The sequence below is a fragment of the Anser cygnoides genome, chromosome 1 (assembly GCF_040182565.1).
Source record: "Anser cygnoides isolate HZ-2024a breed goose chromosome 1, Taihu_goose_T2T_genome, whole genome shotgun sequence".
In the NCBI taxonomy this organism is placed as follows: domain Eukaryota; kingdom Metazoa; phylum Chordata; class Aves; order Anseriformes; family Anatidae; genus Anser; species Anser cygnoides.
In genome coordinates this window covers 70,167,869-70,187,078 of record NC_089873.1, presented here as the reverse complement: position 1 = coordinate 70,187,078, position 19,210 = coordinate 70,167,869, and the positions used below count along the sequence as shown (strand labels likewise).

General features: G+C 35.8%; 1 long non-coding RNA gene across 3 annotated transcripts in view; it reads right to left on the bottom strand.

Annotated features, from left to right (window-relative positions):
• Window positions 1-4,973: 4,973 nt before the first annotated feature.
• LOC106030880 (uncharacterized) overlaps window positions 4,974-19,210 on the bottom strand; it is a 48,209-nt gene continuing 33,972 nt past the window's right edge. The window contains exons 3-6 of one of the 3 annotated variants that reach the window (XR_010832367.1): window positions 11,690-11,821; window positions 7,497-7,688; window positions 6,963-7,068; window positions 4,974-6,261 (exon numbers count right to left, since the gene is read on the bottom strand). This is a non-coding gene — a long non-coding RNA (uncharacterized lncRNA). The remainder of the gene's footprint in view (window positions 6,262-6,962; window positions 7,069-7,496; window positions 7,689-11,689; window positions 11,822-19,210) is intronic. The other 2 variants (XR_010832368.1, XR_010832369.1) reach the window with 2 other exon arrangements.

Sequence of the window (19,210 nt, the reverse complement as noted above, 5' to 3'; positions counted from 1 at the left end):
CTTTGGGGTTGAGTGCAGGCATGCTCACAACACCCACATTGCATCTGCTTCATTTAATTCACATTTTCAAGGTTTTCTTCATAATAGGATGACTAAGGTACGTAATGAACAAAAATTAAGTCCTACATTGTGGAGAACATCCATCTGATGACAAAAACGTTCATCAAATTTATTCATACATGAAAATTTCCATTGGCTTCCTCTGCAGTGTAGGCAGAAAGAACTATGCTTACTCTATTAGGAGAACAATTTAAATATTAATTCATTGTAAAGACTGGGCTGTGATTCAGATTTTGCTGAGGTCTAGAAGTGAGCTTTTCAGTTTCCAAAAGTCTGTTACTCTTTCATCAGAAGCATTTAAGAAAGTACAGCCTTTATATTTCAAAATAAGTATCATTCACAAATGGATGGATTATTTTTTGCTTACCTGAATGGTCATGCTGTAATGAAAGAATAAAATTCTGATTTTGGGAAGGAACGTGTTTGCCCAGACCCTTTTGTGAGATATCTTTTATAAATTTTGTACATACATATTACTGATTTTTTTTTATCAGTACATATATATAGAATAATGTGCTCAGATGGATTCCTGGTGAAGGTAACACATCCTGGTCCCAGGGAGCTGCTTGCAGGGTTGGGGATAATATATTCAGGGATTTCTTCCCTATTTTAAAAGCAAAACTCTATCTAGTTTTAACTGCAGGGAAGTCAGTCGCAGGATGTTCATAACTAACATATAAGCTATTAAAAATTGAGTGTATTCAATGATGTCCATGAAGGGAAACTAGTCCTCAAAGGGTGATACCATTTTATCACAACAGAGAGTTCACATTTTGCATAAGTTCTTACTTCAATGTTAAACATAGTGCTAGTCTAAAGAAAATTAATCTCTTATGCTTATACATATGTATATAAACAATACCTTGGAAACATATTCTTCTGGAGCAAGGCATATTTTATGCTTACCTTTGATATACAAACACGTCATAGAGTAAGCAGAGCTATGAGAAAATGAGGTATGTGAAAGCAGACTTGAATCCTTCAGAAAAGTTGTGTTTCATTCTGAGGGGTGGGAGTGCTGTCCCTGTCCCCTGGGGTTTGGAAAAAACAGGTTCATTTCCACTGACATGTGCTGAATGTCATCTACACAGGTTGGCTCTCGAAGGCGCTGCTGCAAATATTGCATGTTTTATTATGTAGAACACAAGTATTTTTAGCTGTGTTTTGGTATTTTTAAAAGAAAAATTATATAGTGATATGATCACAAGCACATTATTTATTTATTTATTTATTTGAGTGGTGGTGGTAATCAGAATTAATAATACTGGTATGATTGTCCTAGTAATCGGGTTTGCTAAGCTTTTGATAGCATGTGAAAATTATGCCATAAGCTTATCTCTCTCATACATTTAGGCTCAGAAAAAGTAACTGAAGAAATATTGTATGTTAAAGTTTTGAAGCTGTGTGAAGTATAATTTCATAATACTGGCTTAGAAGGCAAATATTCCGATCCTTTAAAAAAATAATAATTACTAATATTTTGGCTGTTTGGTTCAAATCTGAAAAGGACCCTCTATTTATTTTATACTTCAAATGGTGTTTAGTTTTCTGATATCTAGGTTAAGGTTAATCAAAAAAAAATAGTGGAAAAGTTAACAGACAGGCATTCCTGGATATGCACAATTTTAAGGTAACAAACTACTCAGCAAATTTCAACAAATTTCCTACAACAAATGTTTGTAGGATGAGACCCTACTTCCCATTGGCTTTCATTTCACTGTAGCATCCACCTACTTTGTTTATAAAGACCTCTTGGACTTTCCCCTCGTCTAGTTTCTTTCTGATGCTCAAAAACACTCTTCAAAAGGCACAAGAAGGTCACAAGTTCATCAAACAGGAATTTCAAAGCTGATGCTCAGCTTACCTGTAACATAACCTGGTCTGTGACAGTCCTGGGTAATGACCCTGAAAAATCATGTGGTATTTACTAACACGTGATACTGTCTTTGGTGTTAGTTCCAGTTTATCTTGTGTCCCAGAACTCACACTACCAAAAATGTTAGCAGACAATGATTATTTTTAAATAATTATGTACACTAGGTTTTTTGTTGTTGTTGTTTTCGTTGTTTTTTTTTCTTCTGTTTTTTATGATTCGTAAGTGTGCACACAACCCTTTAACAAGGCAGCCTAGAAAATGGGACAGATATTACCAAAACCTCTTTTCCTAGTAAGACAAACAAAATGCATTTCTGTTTCAATAGCTGAGAAACAGAAATGTAGGCTGAAAGTAACTGTTTTAACCAGTGTATTCCAAGCAAAATCTCTCATAATAAAGGGATGTTGAGCATGAATTCTTGCCCTACCAATTAGGCAAAAGAGTAATTCATTTCATTGAAAGAATTCTCACTTGACATGTAATACACACAATCAAAGTTACAGGCTCATTAGCCACTTACTAATGAAAGTCTCCCTCTGAGACACATTAGGAAGCCACTTTTAGAGGAGAAAAAATGTTAAGAGCAAAGTCTTAAAATAATATGCAAGAAGCACAAGTTTTTAAATTGATCTGGAATCAAATTGCTACAGTTACTTAGATATTTAAAGATGCAAATAAATATTTAGTAAGATTTTTAAAAATACATGGTTGATCTCGAGGCAGCTACATCCAAAAATTCTTCAGCTCTGCTTCCAGTGTTAAGCCAAATGCATAATGTTGCTGGGTATGCCTAGGAGTTTTTCATTGTCAGCAGAGCTGAATTCCCCATGTCTAATTCATGTCCAACAGGTTTCACAAGCACGTTTCTCTGCCAGTATCACCTGAGGAACTGTATCCCAGAAGCTTGAACGTAGTAATCACACATAGTGGGCTCCCAAAATCACTAGTCAAAAGATGCAGGGGGCTGGGTAGAAAATTATTCTCTTCTTATTCTTCAGAAGAATTCTTCTTTTAAATTCCTGCCTCTGGAATATTTTGGTGATCTTGAAAACTGTTGATGAATCTATTTCACTTTGCATAAATAATTACAAAAAATAATAACAATAATCTGTGCTAAAGAGAGAAGCAATGAGTACAGTTCTGCAGCCCTGAGGCAGGAACATTCACTGAAGGCCAGAGACACCTGGATCTCAGTCCCTGTTCCAGTGGCTGGTTTACATATCATAAGATTTATAATGTAAATGTTAAATATAAGATAAAAATGTATTTAAAATGCATAAACCAACCACTGAAACAGGGGCTGGGAACCAGGTGTCTCTACTCTGTCATGAGTATCTTTACTGGGCTGCTGTGGGATCATACTTTCTTATTTGTTGTCTTTTAGGCTTTGTGCATCCCTCATGTTGTAGCTTGATCTTGGGGATTTGGTCCCAAGTGACTAAATGAGAAATGAATATATCAAAACTATCTGTACAGTAATTCTGGCCTTTGGGTACTTAGGAACTTAAGTCTCACTGAAAGCTATAGCTTGTAGTGGCAGTTAGACTCCTAAACCTTTAGAGGCTCCTTTTGAGAACGTTATTCTAAATCCTGAAATTTTGACATTTTTAATCAGTCCCTTTTAACCACAAAGAGGATATACCTGAATCTACAGATGATCTAAACACATCCAGTTTAATATCAGGTTGTTTCATACATATATTATTTACCAACAACAAGAGGAGCAAGTGACATTATCCATTTCTAAGACTGTGTACTTCTGCGTAGCGTCAGAACATTTACAGATATTATATTAATACTGCAAGATCTCACGCTTGTCATGAGATGATTTTATTGAGAAAACGAGAAACTTATGGGTGTGCTCAAGTGGCTTACAGACTTACACACCGCACAGTAAGATTTAGATATGGTATCGGTAGGTGTAACCCTGCTAACATAAAGAGAGCTGCATATTTCTTTCTCAGGTATGAACTGCCGCTTGAATAAGTACAAGAACACAAGAATTTTTAACAGCAACTTTGTGGAGCTTAATTAATTTTGTGTTCACACTACCTCCTTCAGTTTGTTTCCAGATCTAATACAGGAACCATACGGAGAGAGGCACAGGAAGATAAGTAGGCGTTGCATGCCATTACTCACCATCTGTTTAGGCAAGCCGTGCTGAGCCAAACAAGGAACAGGTCATGGCTCTGATGACATTCACAGGTCAGAGCCCCTCTAATTGACTATGTGGACTACAACAACATCTCACTGCCAGGGAAGGCATAGGAAGATTTTCCTGGGGTTACTGTGAGAGTTGAAGTCAGCAAGTGGTCAACTGATGAGGAAAGAGTGAATGAAGATAAAAAGCAACAGAGAAATGAAAGCCTGTGTTGAGGGAAGGGATAAAAAGTGAATGAAGAATGATATAGAGGTAAATGGTGAAGGCATAAGTGATATGGCAGCATAAGATGCTGAAATGAAGATTTTAATTGCAATACAAAGTTCTACACTTATTATGAGTTGGAGATTTTGCCCTAGGCTTCATAACCTTATAATGTAATATTATTCCAACTGACAATTTATCAGTGAGGTCCTTTCTTAGTAAAAATTATAAAAGCATGAGTGTATGTTAAATCATATGGCATGCATTTACCCAAGATTTATAGGTGAACTTATCCACTGCAGAGCTGTGTTCTCAGAGAACCTGCACTGCACTTCCCTGCACCTGCAGAGAGCTGGAAATGGGAGGATAATTATGAGTATTGAGAGGCTAAGCCAGATGTTCCAGGAATGGAGGAATTTCATCTTTGGTTGGCTGGCCTCTCTGGGCAGGAAAACAGAAAAAGGAAGTGTGGTGTTTGAGCTGGCATGTGCCATGCAGTCCTTGCTTGGTGAGTGCCAGGCCTCTGCTGCGGGAAGCTGGGCCTGGGGTTGTTACCACAGACCAGGCAAGTGCAAAGCCAAATACTGAATGGACGGGCAAGGCTGAAGTGTTAAAGGAAATATGAATGTGAAATAGGAGCACATGCAAATAAAGGGAGTACAAGCCTTATGTGATACACTAACTTAGCACATTCCACAGTGTGTCATTTCAAAAAGATGAGGTGTCACTTCTGTGATGTTTGGATCGCTTACACTTATACATTTTAACCTTTTACCAGAACAAGTATATAAGAAAATATCCAGCAAATATACTTATATGTGATATCTTTCTGTTTTGTTACCAAGATTTTTTTTTGTTTTGTTTTTCTTCTTAAGCAAAAGGAACTCAATTAGTTTAGTCACAATCTATTAAACAACCAACTCTGTACTTACATTTTTCCCTGTATTGGAACATCCATTTTCACTTCCTCTCATCATATTAAACAATACCATTAAGGCAGTCCTGCTTACAATTTAGAGCAAGAATTTCTGCCTCAAGGCAGCAGCCTTAATTCTTAAAATTATATATTGTAAACTGAGGAATAGTATATATTCTTAATCATACATTTCAAACACTTTTTTCAGTTTCTCCTTCTCTTAATTTTATTTTCAGAAGAGCAACTTAGACACACAGTCAGTTTAATAATAATAAACAAATCTTTGTCAGCCAATTCCAACTCCTTTTTCTTAAATTCATGCAAAACTGTCAACATGTCAGTGGACTGCAGTGCTTGATTTCAGAGAGGTCTGAAGGAGGAAGGAAAGCATTATGGCAAATATATTATTGAAAACAGAAATCTCTCAACTGAATTGCACAGATAGACATTTTAAGATTAAAATAACAAATGCACATAACGAATGAAAAAGCCCAGATGACACAGCAGTGTCAGGCATCAAAATGAGACTGCTATGAAATTAATGTCTGATCAGAATGTTTACTGACAGACTTCACAGTTTTTCACTCTAAAGTGAAAGAGACAGACTTTTTTTTTTTTTTTCCTCACATGTTGAAACGTCACCAAGTGATTAATTACAGTGCAAGTTCTGTGGCATGTAACTCTTTGGTCTTTGGGTAGAGAAAAACCTTTCCATCTCGATGACAGGCAGCCTTGGACTTTGCCTGTGGAACATCCACTGCTGGAGCTGTGTCCTGAGACTCCACAAGATATACTTGTCTTGTGTAGCCTTCACTTCTCACACATACTTCCCACTCCACATATTTAAAGGACGGCTTTGAGGATGGCATCGTAGCTGATGTCAGTTGTGACTCTACCAGATTATTCTTCCTCTGCTCAGCCAAGAGTTAGATGACCCACTCTGCTCAACTTAAGCCATTCACTGATAGCAGCTGATGTGGTCAACATCTGAACTGCTGGTCCACCAGTGAGGAAGCAATGCCCAGAAGGGGCAGGTCTCTCCATCTGAAGGCAGATAAAGATATCAGTGAGAGGGGCAATCCCTTAAACAAGTTGTTTTTTATGGTTTTACGGGCTTGGTTTAACCAAATCTGCAACAAGGCATTTATCACTACTGTTGTTAGTAATCATGATGCGCTAGATCTGCTGGAGGAGTCTATTGTTTGCTTGTTTGTTTGTTTGCTTTAAATACAGAAGAGCAAAATTAATAGTTTCAGGGAGGTAGAAAACACAAACAAAGGTCATTTCCTTGCTTTGTGATCAAGGGTGAGAAAAGACTGAATGATAAAGATAAAGCTTCTGTGAAATAAGGGAACAACAGAGATGCACCATGGACTAAAGTTCTTTCTCTCAGAATCATGCTTAATTAGCAGTGTTTGAACAACCATTTTTGAAACAAACTCAGAGGATAGTCTGCCCTTACTTAAACACCTGAAAATTGCATAGATATTCTTCCTTAAGCTTGCTTCATTATAAGTTTGTCACCTCTACAGAAGATTTCAGTAAGATATAGACAACTGCTACTATTTGGTTTGATCCTTGTTTCAGTTACACATGTAGTTTTGCAGGCAGGCAGTTTTACCTTACTAGCAGTTGGTTTTCTAGGATTTGGGTGATTTTCAAGGTCCCAGCATTTGGGTGATTTTCCATTTCTGAGCAACAAACATTGTGAAGAATTAGAAGATGTAACATATTTTATCTCTTACCTGGTGCCTCTGTGGGGAGCAGATTAGTTATCCAGATGAACTTCTTATATGGTGACTGGGCATAGAAGTCGGATTGTAACTGCGACTCCTGTCTGTACATAACAGCCTGGTGGGAGCACAGCCAACAACAGGAGCAACAGGCAGGCAGGCAGCAGCAATGTTCCCGTGGTCCCCCAGCCAGCAGGTGGGATGCTGAGCTGCTGGACTGATGCTTACATCTAATGCACTGCATCATGTTATTACGTTGTTGAACATACTCATACATGCTATGTGGAAAGTACACAGAACCAAGTGATCTAGACCCTGAACTGTTACAAACTCAGAACCTGAGCCAGATTTGACAAATTTCACAAAATGTTTTAGTTAACTTTGAATATTCCAGGACATATCTAAAATTTCAGTTGCACCTCTTCTAATGAGCAATACCTCACCCTAAGAGAGAGAGAGTAATGTTTTTTTCCCTTAAAATTTGCTTTCAATTTCTGTAGTATTTTTTCTTGGTTTTAGAACAACGTGAGCAGGGTCTCCACCCACCTTTCATCTCATTGGTAGCTAAACAAACCTTCATGCCCAAGTAAGTTTTGGAGTCAGGCCATCTCCATTCTTCCTACAACTTCAAGAAAGTCTTGCTCATCTTGATAACCTGGGAAGGAGGAACCCAAATGGATTTTGGAGTACTGAAGTGTGTAGAGGACAACAAGACAGAAATCCGTTACTGTAATCAAGCTGAAGAGAGACAAAAGGGATTAGTTTAGATTGTGTTGTTCCCTCAAGTAAAAGCTACACTAACAGGAGAATGAAACAGAAGAATTAGAGTCAAAGAACAATTCCTCATTCATAAATACAGTGCAAAATAAAATCACCACGAGGCATTGTTTTGCTCACTAATGTTTGATGACCAGCACGTGGAAGTTGCGTGGTTTATTCTTTATAAGGTATTCCAATAATTTAGTTAATTCCTGTCTTTACTGAATATTATTAATATTACTAGTGAATAATAGGTGGGTTTTCTTGTCTCATGTTTGATATTCTTTCAATAAAAATATATATTTTTTTTGATAAAGCTTAGTCAGTGTCTGACAATTTGCAGTTTTTACTCTTGTAAGTCTTTTTGATTTTTTATGAACTATAAATTCCCATGTGACATCTGTTAATTGTAGTCTAACTAATGTCTGCATTGGTATGGTATTGTTTGTAACTTTATTTTTTTCATTTGTATTTTCTCCATGTATAGTTTGAGTTTGCTAAATATGTTGAAAAGCTTCAGTCTGAGGAGCACTCAAGTTAAAGTTATCACTACTGTATAGATCCCATTCACAGCAGCACTTAAGTATTGGTACTTCAGATTAAGTATGGGTGAAACGCAGTCTATTTGATGGTTTATGAGCACTTTCAAAACCATGAAACCATGTAGAAAAAAATATCTAGATCTCTATATCAGACAACCAGGCTTAACTTAATGCAGGGCAAAAGTAAAATATAAGATCCACACAGAGGGAATGCAGCGTATGTCAAAAGACTGAGACCGAAGGGACCACTACTCCATGAATTTTCTTTTATTTCCATAGCCATAATGTAAGACATTTCAGCCAAGAGGTAATTTCTTAGATCTAAAAAAAAAAACTCTAAACCTTAGATTCAGCAACCAAAAGATGGGCACTGGCTATAGATCTATTCTAGAGATCTGAAACACAGATCAGAAAATTTTGTTTTATTAAAAGCAAAGGGATTTCACCCACAGTGTGTTTACTGACATAGTCTGAGCTCAAGCATTCATTTTTGCATCTTTTTTCCCCCTCTATCTTATAACGAGTCTTTGTATTAACTAAAATATAACAATAAAGCTTGTCAAGAATCTGTACATCTAAAAACCTCAAACAGAGACCTTGCTTTTGCCTCTCAGATTTTACAAACAAAAAATCTTTCTGAAAAAAAGAAACAGATTATGGAAGTATTAGATGTACATTTTCTTTCCAGAGTTTTTGAACATTACTGTGCTAATGCAAAACACAAGAACATCATCAGTACTAGAGCATATGGAATTTTCACATAAAGTGTTTTTTTAGAAAGTGAAAATGAAATATATCATGGAAAAAAAAAGTCAATTTTTTTTCTATTAAGAAAAAAAAATCACCTTGCATTTTGAGTTAAAAAAATAATACAAACGATTCAGTTTGAATTGAAATCTGCTTTACACAGCTAAACACTGAATCAAACAAAATTAATTTTCTCTTAGGAGAAGTGAATCAACCATGAAGTTGCTCAATAAAGGCTGATTCCATAAGGAGTATCTGGGATTATATTAGAACAGGACTTAGGCATTTTAGTTTCACTGTTTTCCTTTTTTTCCTTCTCTGCATTCTCCCCCCTTTTTTTTCCCCTTTTCTTCTCTGCGTTCAGATGCATTAGACTGATGCGTTTATGATGGTAGCAAGATTCTGCTTTTCTTCCAGAAGGCTTAATGCAATGTCATTCCATTTATATTTCAATAGAGTATTTTGACAATACAATGCCACAATAATGATAAAATAATTAATTTAAAATGGAGCCCCATGTAGGATGAAATGAACATTTTCAGTGGTTTTGCTAAAAAGAACTGTATTCCACTATTATACAGATCCAAAAGAGTGATTCTCTGGAATGGAGAGTTCATCCTTTCCTGACTGTGCATTGAATTTAAGCCTAAAGACAAACAAAACTGTGAATTGTGAGGTGGTTTTGATTTCATACTGTAGCCAGCAAAAACATAATAAAAAATTGCCCAAGTCTATCTGAGATGTCTTAAGACAATATTGCAAATTAATCTAGACCATTTGAAATTCATCACGAAATTTTGAACCAAACAAGTTTCATTCAATAGCTGACACTGATCTAAACGCAACTGATAAAAGAAAAAAAAAAAAGGAAATAAAGCATTAAAAAAAAAAAGTATTTAAGTTTCGAAAGTGAGAAAACAGTTATCTGCAAAGCAGGAAACATCCAGCAGCGATGGATCAGAATTGGGTAGTTATTAACGAGTCAAAGTAGGTAAAGTGGTAGTTTACCAAGCTGAATTAGATATATTAGATATCTATGACCATGTGATCATCACCTTTATTTGTAGTGTAACAGATAAAGGAAAATTTGAAGAGATTACTCTGTGTAGAAGGCCAGTGCAATGTAGGACTTGAGCAAACAAAATGGTAACAGACACCCATACCCTGGATATCACTGTTATATTTTCTTACAGAACAACTGAAGACACTTTGCTGGAGCACTGAGAAATTGCACACCATTTCCCAGTTAGCAAAAATATTTTACTGCATGTTGGTAGTTATATATCTCTCTAGAAACTCTAACAGTAATTCATTTGTATTCCTAGGCATGCTTGCACATATGTATAATGGGAGACAGGCTGTTAAGACTGATATTGCTGTAGGTGTTAATTCCAAGTTTAGATCACAAAAAACTATAATACAAAGAGAAAAATCTTTTAAAGAATCATAATTGTAAAGCTACTGAATTAATATGCTGACTGGGACTTGCTTCTGACAGGTCCAGTGCATTAGGTTCAGATATACTGGCACAACTGAGTTTATCAGGAGTCTGAAAGTCTCTGAGAACATTCAGAATGACGTTTGGGATAACGGGCATGAATTTCAGCCAGGTCCTTCATATACCCATTTGCTGCTCTCCATTTTTGGCTCCAAATACATGCCAAGATCAAATTCCCAGACTTTCTCAGTGCCCAAGCAAATATTATTAAACCCAGATTTGGGACGTTCATAAAACACGGACCCAGCATGTTAATGTACATGCCTGTTGTCACACAAATGCAGTCAGACAGAGGGTCAGAAACTAAGAATGGTGTTCTGAGCTTTATGTGTTTTGATGTCTTTTATGTAAAGAATAGAAAGATTGCATCTCACTGATGCCATGCCATGAGATAGTCACAAAGGGCAACTTTATTCTGGTGAGATTAATCTCCTGTGATCTCTCCAACAAGCTTGGGGAGGGGGAGATGTGTTCCTTGAGGCAGCAATTTAGTGGCTAAATCAGACTGTTGCTCTGAATCTCCCTCTGGGGAAACTTCTCTCTCTCCCTTGACCATGGAAGAAAGCCTACAATGCTGAACTTGGCTCTGTTAACAAAAGCTAGCAAAAAGCCAGGCTACAATTTGCATGTCAAATAACGATTTCCCTCTCCTCTCCTTCTCCTGCCTACTTGAAGCTGGTGTTATTTTAGCTGGTAGATGATATCAGATACAATTGTAAGGGAGCGGAGCACATAGGCATGTTGGCAGGCTGCTCTTGCAGTACAGTGCCTGAAATCAAGGCTAGAATTTATGTTTGCATCATGAGGGGCCATAGGGACAAGGATAGTCCACATCACTGCTACCTTTACTGAAGGAGATTCAGCCAAGATGTGTAAATATCTAAGAGATGCATTCTGCCATGTCAGCAACTAAGCCTTGTTATCTTTCTTAAGATACTGCTGCCTCCCTTTATGATGAGCACCTATATGTAATTTTAAACATGCAGAGAAAATAATTTTCAAAGACAGATTTCATCCACCCTGTTTACCCAGACTTTCTTCTTCCACAAAAAATGTGCTAATATCTTCACTCAGTTCTTCAGAACATGAACTTTGGAAAGATAAAGTTAATATAATAGATTATGTTTGTTGTTTAGAAAAAAATAAATATGGAGTCAAATGTTTCTAATTAAAAAAGTTAGAGGGAGTCCTACCTCAGAGAGTGCTTAATGAAGATCTAGCAGTACCTCCACAGCTGATGCCAGCATCAGGAGAGAATGTGCAGAACTTGACTAGGTTCTTTTTTTCCCTCCTATTTCCTTTTCTCTCTTTCTTCTTTGGTCTCACTACCAAAGAAAGAATACTAATAGTAATAATAATTAAAAAGAAAAAAATAAAAGAGAGAGAGAAAATAAAACACCTTGCAAACACCACCAACAAAAACACCAAAAAAAACCACCCTAACGTGACAAGCTCTGCCTTGGCTGTTGGAAGAACTTACCCTGAATAAACCAACAAACTGGAATTTACTGCCAGAGTGAAAGTTGTCTTTCAAGATTAAATTAACAAAGTCGCAGTCAGCCCACTTCAAAACAAGAGACTTTCTAAAAGAGTTCAGAGAATGAATCCATGGGTAATTTGAAATATTGATCAGGATGGAGAAGGTTGGCATAATAGTCTTGTGTAGCCCCTTTTGATATTTTGACTTATAACATGTGTTCATTAAGTATTCAGAAGGATCTGAATATATATTTGTACCTCATTTTGATCACATGCAGAATGTGTGTATAAGAAAGATTTTCTTCCAAAGACATAAAAATCCATCCAGAATGTAAAAATAAGTCTCACATCACAGCACATCATGAAATACAACTGAGTCAGCTTGTGACACTAGGCAGCGGTAACACAAAAGTAAAATAAGATATTACTGCATCCTACATATGTGGTCACTGGTACAGTTACTTATTCCATATGAACATCTACTCTCGAGCTATGCCTGCAAAGGAATGTTCAAAATTAAGATAAGTCAGCTGAAGATATAAAATCTGTTACTCCTCTTATAGAAAAACATGTAGGTAATATCTTTATAGGTCAATAAAAACATCAATTTCTCCTGCATTTGTCATGAAGAAAAGTCTTCTAAACACAACATTTGGAGCCTACATCCCCAAAAGATTATTTCATCAGACTACTTATAACCCTTAATGTACTAAAGAAAGGGAAGGAATTTTCATTTGGTATTCAAGTGTGTGTGTGCTGTTTTTGTTTTTGTTTCTTTCCCAAATTAAGATAAGAGTTATGATTCTGAAAATATTTAACATGAAGGAAGAACTGCCTTATTCAGAACAAATATATCCATTAGGATAATAGTTAATAATAAAAAAAAGTACTACATCATGCCTTCATCAAACTGTTATGGACTGCAGCACCAGATCATATATAGCCTGGCTACTTTTACAACCTGCTGTTGTCATTCTCTGGGCGATCACACTTAAAATTAAAATATATTATTACAATTTTATAATAATTACATTAAAATATGATAACATTATTTATTATTTTTCTTATTTGATAAGTAGCTGACTAAAATTATCCACACATGAATTCATGTTAAGGGCAATATTAAAAATGAGCTTACACACAACAGCAATATAAATCTGTATTTTCACATTATAACACTTCAGATATTAACAGTAACTATTTGCAGAATCAGTTTTGAAAATGAGATGATGGGGAAGACCGAGAGGAAAGATATCCCTCTTGGCTACTTGAAGTAAAACAAGCATTTCAGACACATGGCCACTGTTGCCATTTTGTATCTTAATATTTTACACAAAAGAGATATCTTTCAGTGTAAAGTGTATTTTTCTAGTGTAAAACAAAAAATTAGACATGCCATGCAAATTTTAATATATAATTTCAATATTTAGTGCCCTGTCTTGGAAATACATGTATGGAATTTCTTCATATGGGCAGGCTTACTGAACTGCCTATTTGACAGTATCAAGCAAAGCATATTTATATACCTGTATGTATATGTATCTGTATACATGTCTCTCTATACACACACACACACACATACATGTTTACATATGACTTTCTAGATTGTATATGGAAACTCATTGCAGATACAATTTCAATAAAAGTAAACTGTGCCCTCAGCAAAGATGGAGTGCCAAGGATATTTAGACATTTCACTACACATAATAAACCGTGCTGATTGCTTACATTAGCTATATTTCTGATTTAGAAAAACAGTTTATTAGGCTGAATAAGGCAGTGAATTTATGACCACGGTGTGACCAGGGTTGGCAATACCATATATTGTTAAGGACGCATGTGTGATTTTGCTGTTGGTGCTATTTGTTTACTTACTGTTTAGCATAACTTTCACTGAAGTTTCTTAGTATTTGGAGGATGTGAATAAATTTAGAATTTTATTGCTGCTTCAAGAAGTTGAAAAAGTTGGACATTTGCTTTCTTCTAAATACAAGCAGAATTATCCTGCTAAGTTATCAAACTCTGCCACTTTAACTGTATTTTGAGTTCTTTCATGGTTCTTTTAAGGGAAAATCCAAGTTGAATCTTAATTTGTGTGAGGTTCTTAAAGACCATTCTGAGGCTCATTTCTCACATTAAGAAAGCATATTTTAAACTCTTTTCCCATGCCCAGCATTCATAAGACTTCCATATGGCAGTAAGGGATCTTCCTTGCATTTTACACAAATGTATCCTACAGATTTCAGAGAGACTTATTTTGATGATATGTGGATTTGATATATCTTTTATGCATAAAGACGGAATAAGGATATTCCCCTAAAAATAGCTCCTGGGTTTTCTTTTTCTCCTGAGTGTTATCCTCTGGATATTAGTCCACACTTATAAAACAACTTTTGTTGAGAAGTTTCAGAAGCCTTCAGAAACCTTCAGAAGCTTCCAAAGGCTTCCAACTTCCAAAATTGAGGTAAGGAGGAAAGCAATTTGGAAAAGCTTTTCCAAATTTCATTAGGATGTCTCAGTTAAGCATGTGATATTCTTAATGAAGCCAATGAAAACTGAATTCATCTTTTCCACAGCTCAACTGTTTTGTCCTGCTCCTAGTTAAAAGCATAGAAATATGAAATGTTTCTCTGATAATGAAAAAAAGCTATTCATAACTGCTATTAAACAAACCAACAGAACAATATAAAATGTGTCAATCAAAGGCCAAATTACTGCTGTGTATAAATATCATAGTACTATCTAAAATGTTAGTCTTTCTCTAACTAAAGCTCTAACTTTTCTGTTCCTTGGATAGCCATGTCACAGACATACACCCTAGAAGCCATCTATTTTGAGAAATAAAGTTGATTTCTAACTTCTAATGACAGTCATTCATTATTGTTTTTGAGGAGAGTAGCTCTGAACAGATGTATAGTTACTCTAACCATATTTACAGGTGTTGGAGGTAAGTAGCACAAATTTTGATCCAATTTGCACCTTTCTATTTCTTATATGAAGTCACTTGTTAGACAATTACAAAATGCATTAGAGGACTGGGCAGAAGATATCTAAAATAAGGCCATAAATTTTAACCATTAATATTATTATCTTTTTAATAATGGTTATTGAATTGTTAACAATTTTGAATTTTAAATTATTTTTGAACTGTTTAGGAAATTATGCGGTCTGCACGGAAAAGTTTAATGAAAATTTATGTTTCAGGTTTCCATTATTCCTCTGCTAATTCTGAAGAGGACGAAGAAGATGAAGGAAAGAAGAAGAGGAAATTATCAACAAGGGAAGGTAATTAACATAAAATGAGGTTTAGTTGAAATCTAATTTTCACCAAAATGTTTTCTTAAAAAAAAAAAAAGTCTATCAACTCTAGTGCTGAGAAATTAGCACAAATTTTACACAAACTATCAAAAGAAAATGAAGACTAAGCTAATTACTGTAAATCAACTATGAAGTGCAAAGGCGCTTCCAACATTTCAGAAAGTTTTTACTCACACTCTGGGGTTAGTATATCCCAGCTGTAATTTACCACTGAAATGATGTACAGATGCCAGTAATTCCAAGATTAGGCACAGTCCCTGAACACGAACAACAGGGAATAGAATTTATTATTGCATTTGCTATCCAAAGTTGGAAAGGTTTAAGAAAAAATATATATATATATATTTATATATATATATAGTGGCAGTTAGAGATTTTTAAATTAGGAATATTCCCTGTGGTTGGACTATCCCCAGGAAACTTAGTAATTGCTTGACTTATATGACTATTAGCATCTTCTTGACGATGGAAACCCATTGGGCCACCTAATTCAACAGAATTGCAACAACAATTGAGAAAACTTACCAGATGTGGTGATGAACATGGTATATGCCTCTTTTACAGTCTCATGAAGCCCCTACTATTGGTCAACTAATAATATATATTTCGTAATACAGTCTCCTTGTTAAGAAAATGCAAGCATGCCGGCATTCTCCAAATCACTACACAGAAGTGAATTAGGGATAGGGAAGGATGGGAAATTGGATTATGATATGGTTTTGATTTCAAAATCTCTATGAAATGAACAAAAATAAACATGCTTTTCTCCTCTGTAGGACAAGGAAAAATACATGATCATATTTGATTAGGAAATTATCTAGAATAGTAGAAGTCATTCAGGAAGTTGGTCCAATCAACTAGATAACAGGCAACCTAAGAAATGTCAGCATAAAGCCATAGTATTACTATGTTGTTAAACTCCTTTCAGCAAATATATCTAGTCATAGAAAAAAAGTTATTAGGCTGCTTGCTTCAGTGCATTCAAAGAATTGGGGTCAATTCTTCATTTAGCAGTAACAATAAGAGCATTAGAAAATGATTATAAGGTAAATATACTTCAAAAATATATATGTATGCAAACATTTTGCATTACAACCACCCTTGTAAGGTAACTAAGAATATTGAAGGTGTAGCATACAAAAAGTGGAAGGGAAAGCAGGGAGTGTCATGCTTTGCATTTACAAGCACTTCTGTTTTACGTGTTGATTTCCCAACTGTCTCAGAAATCATGAGCTTGGATTCTGTTGGCTACTCTTTAAAATAATCTTACTTTCTGGAGTTATATATTTCCTTTGCCTTTCATGTAACTATAAAACACTCATTTCAACAGGTGAGACACATTCCAGCTTGCAGGTGTGTCCCGGCACAGATCCCACCAGTGCCGACTGCAAAGGCCATAATTATATCTAGGTCACACATGAACCTCCCAGAGCAGTATCAAAGGCCAGAAGTAGCTTTCACAATGTCTGGAAGAAGAATGTAGGTGAAAAGTGACTTTGCACAGCTCTGTCAGAAGGTATTTCATCTGTTATCAGCGTAGTCTGGGTACATCACTTCTATATAATGCTTTTTTTTTCTTTTTTCTTTTTTTTTTTTTTTTTAATACAAATTATTTTGTTGGAGTCATTAGTGGAACAAGAATAAAGCTGTGGATCAAAACAGCCAAACAACTCAGCAGGCAGCAGTTGCCTCTAAGGGGAATTAGCCACAGGAAAATTGAGACCCACTAACAGAAAGCTCCCCTGTGAACTTTAAGAGTAAGTAATTGTCATCCAGGAATGTTATTTGCCTTATGATTTGTTTCTAGAAACAGTATCCAAATCCACATATCCAGACAAGTAGATACATTTCTTTTTGGCTTTTTGTCCAGACACATCATTATATTTTGGGTATTTTGACCAGAGCTTCCCGAATTTACATAATTTTAAAATCTGCAGCTTTATTTCAAGCATAACTTTATTATATCTAAGATTTGTTTAAAAAGTTGGAAACTGAAACTCCTTTCTCCTTAGGAAAAAGTTGCAGTATCACTGCCAATTGCTGAACAGACTGCACCTGTCTCCTATACCCACTGAGTTTTGGCTATCGTCAAAGTAAACAGGCAATGGGGCTGATTTGATAGAGCAGTTCCTGTGCCTGTGAAATCTCACCAGCTTTTTCTTCATCTCAGCAGCCCTCTACCTTCCCTTCAAACCCCCCATCAAATCCCCATGTTTTAGTTTTTGGCATTGAATCCAGTACAAATACTCACAAATACCTAATTATTGGAATTACATAGCTCTGTTGCCTATCACAAATAACTTCTATCATTATTCAGTAGGAAAATTCATGCTTTTTGCAGTTTGGGTAATAATTACCTACTCCTGCGGAAAAGCATCTGCATGCTGGCACTCAGACCCCATGCCAGACCAGCTCTTCGCTGGTGTCAGCACACAATGCATCAGGGTCATGGTACAAAGTGAAGTTGCCTCATTAGCATCTCTTGACTGAAAAGGGATACAACTTAAAATGAATCCATCTGTTTTCAATACTGCTTTGTTTATACTTTCTAATGCTGTGTTTTGGCAGTCCCAGGCACTATTTATTCATCACTGTTGTCACTTACCCATTCATCTAGCCACAGAATTTTGAATAGGAGTGTTCACTTACTTAGGCAGATTTTTCTTTGCATATTTGCTTGTCTTCTTGGATACAAGTACCCAATATTTATTTGAAAGTGAAATCCTGAACAGGCAGTCATGTGCAAGAGAAGAGACTGGAAGTGAAAAGGAATAAGGCATTTTTGATGACACTCTCAGTATAGTTTCTGTCAACAGATCCCTCCTCTTTCTGTATAATGATCTTCCTGTGCTGCATGGGAAACTCTCCCTTATTCTAGGAAAGAGCAAGATGTCTTGGCACATGTTCACAATTTGCATGTTTGACAATAGTTTTTATTCTTAGACATATGCAAAGCTTTTCTATGATCTGCAGAAAGGAGTCCCTGTGAGACCCAAATCAAGGAAGAAGGGAACTACAAGGTGGATGGACACACTTAAAATAGCGGAAAACACACTGACAGCTGCTTAGAAAGGAACTTTGTGTTATAAGAGGGAAAACAAAGGGACAGTAAATGCAAGATGTATATTGCGTAATCTTCCAATGAAGATAATTAGTAGTGGGAAGCAACCACTTAAAAAAAAGATTTCCTGAGGTTACAGGTAAATGATTGCATCCATTCAGGGTTTGAGTGACTTCTCAGTCAGGGCACAGATGACGGTTTCAAACATAGTCATTAAGGTTAATGTTTAGAGAAAGCATGGCTTAATTATCTAATAAAAATATCTTAACAGATAATGGAATTGCTGAAGTCACAGCTAAAAGTTGTTTATTCACTCATTTCATGATGATTTTTTTTCCAAAAATTCTAATCATTCAATGGTCAGAAGGGAAAACTAGTGAGGAAAGATTAAAATAAAACAAAAAGTTCTGTCGACTTTTAAAATTCAAAGTCCTCATGAGATGTTTGATTTAGCCTGAAGTGTCTGAGCCTAAATGTTTATTTTGATATACCTGACACTTCTCTTCAGCTTGCAGAAGTCTACCTATTCCTATGAATGTTTTAGTAATCCAAAACTTCACTTAAGATGTAATCCATGTTCTCTAATTTTTTTGTAACTTCATTAAACCCCCATTAAGGGTGAATTTCTGCTCACTTCAGTAAACCCACTGATCATATATACAATGTAGTTAGGCAAGGATCGCTCAGAGGAGAATATCTTTAGTAATAAATTACACTGCATTCAGCAGACAAATGTTTTATTTATGATATTTTATATCATACATAACTTGGGGACTGAGAGACTTGGGTTGGCAACAAAGAACATTCCTTACTTTTAAGCAAACTTTTATTTACGTAACCTCTACCCAAATCAGAG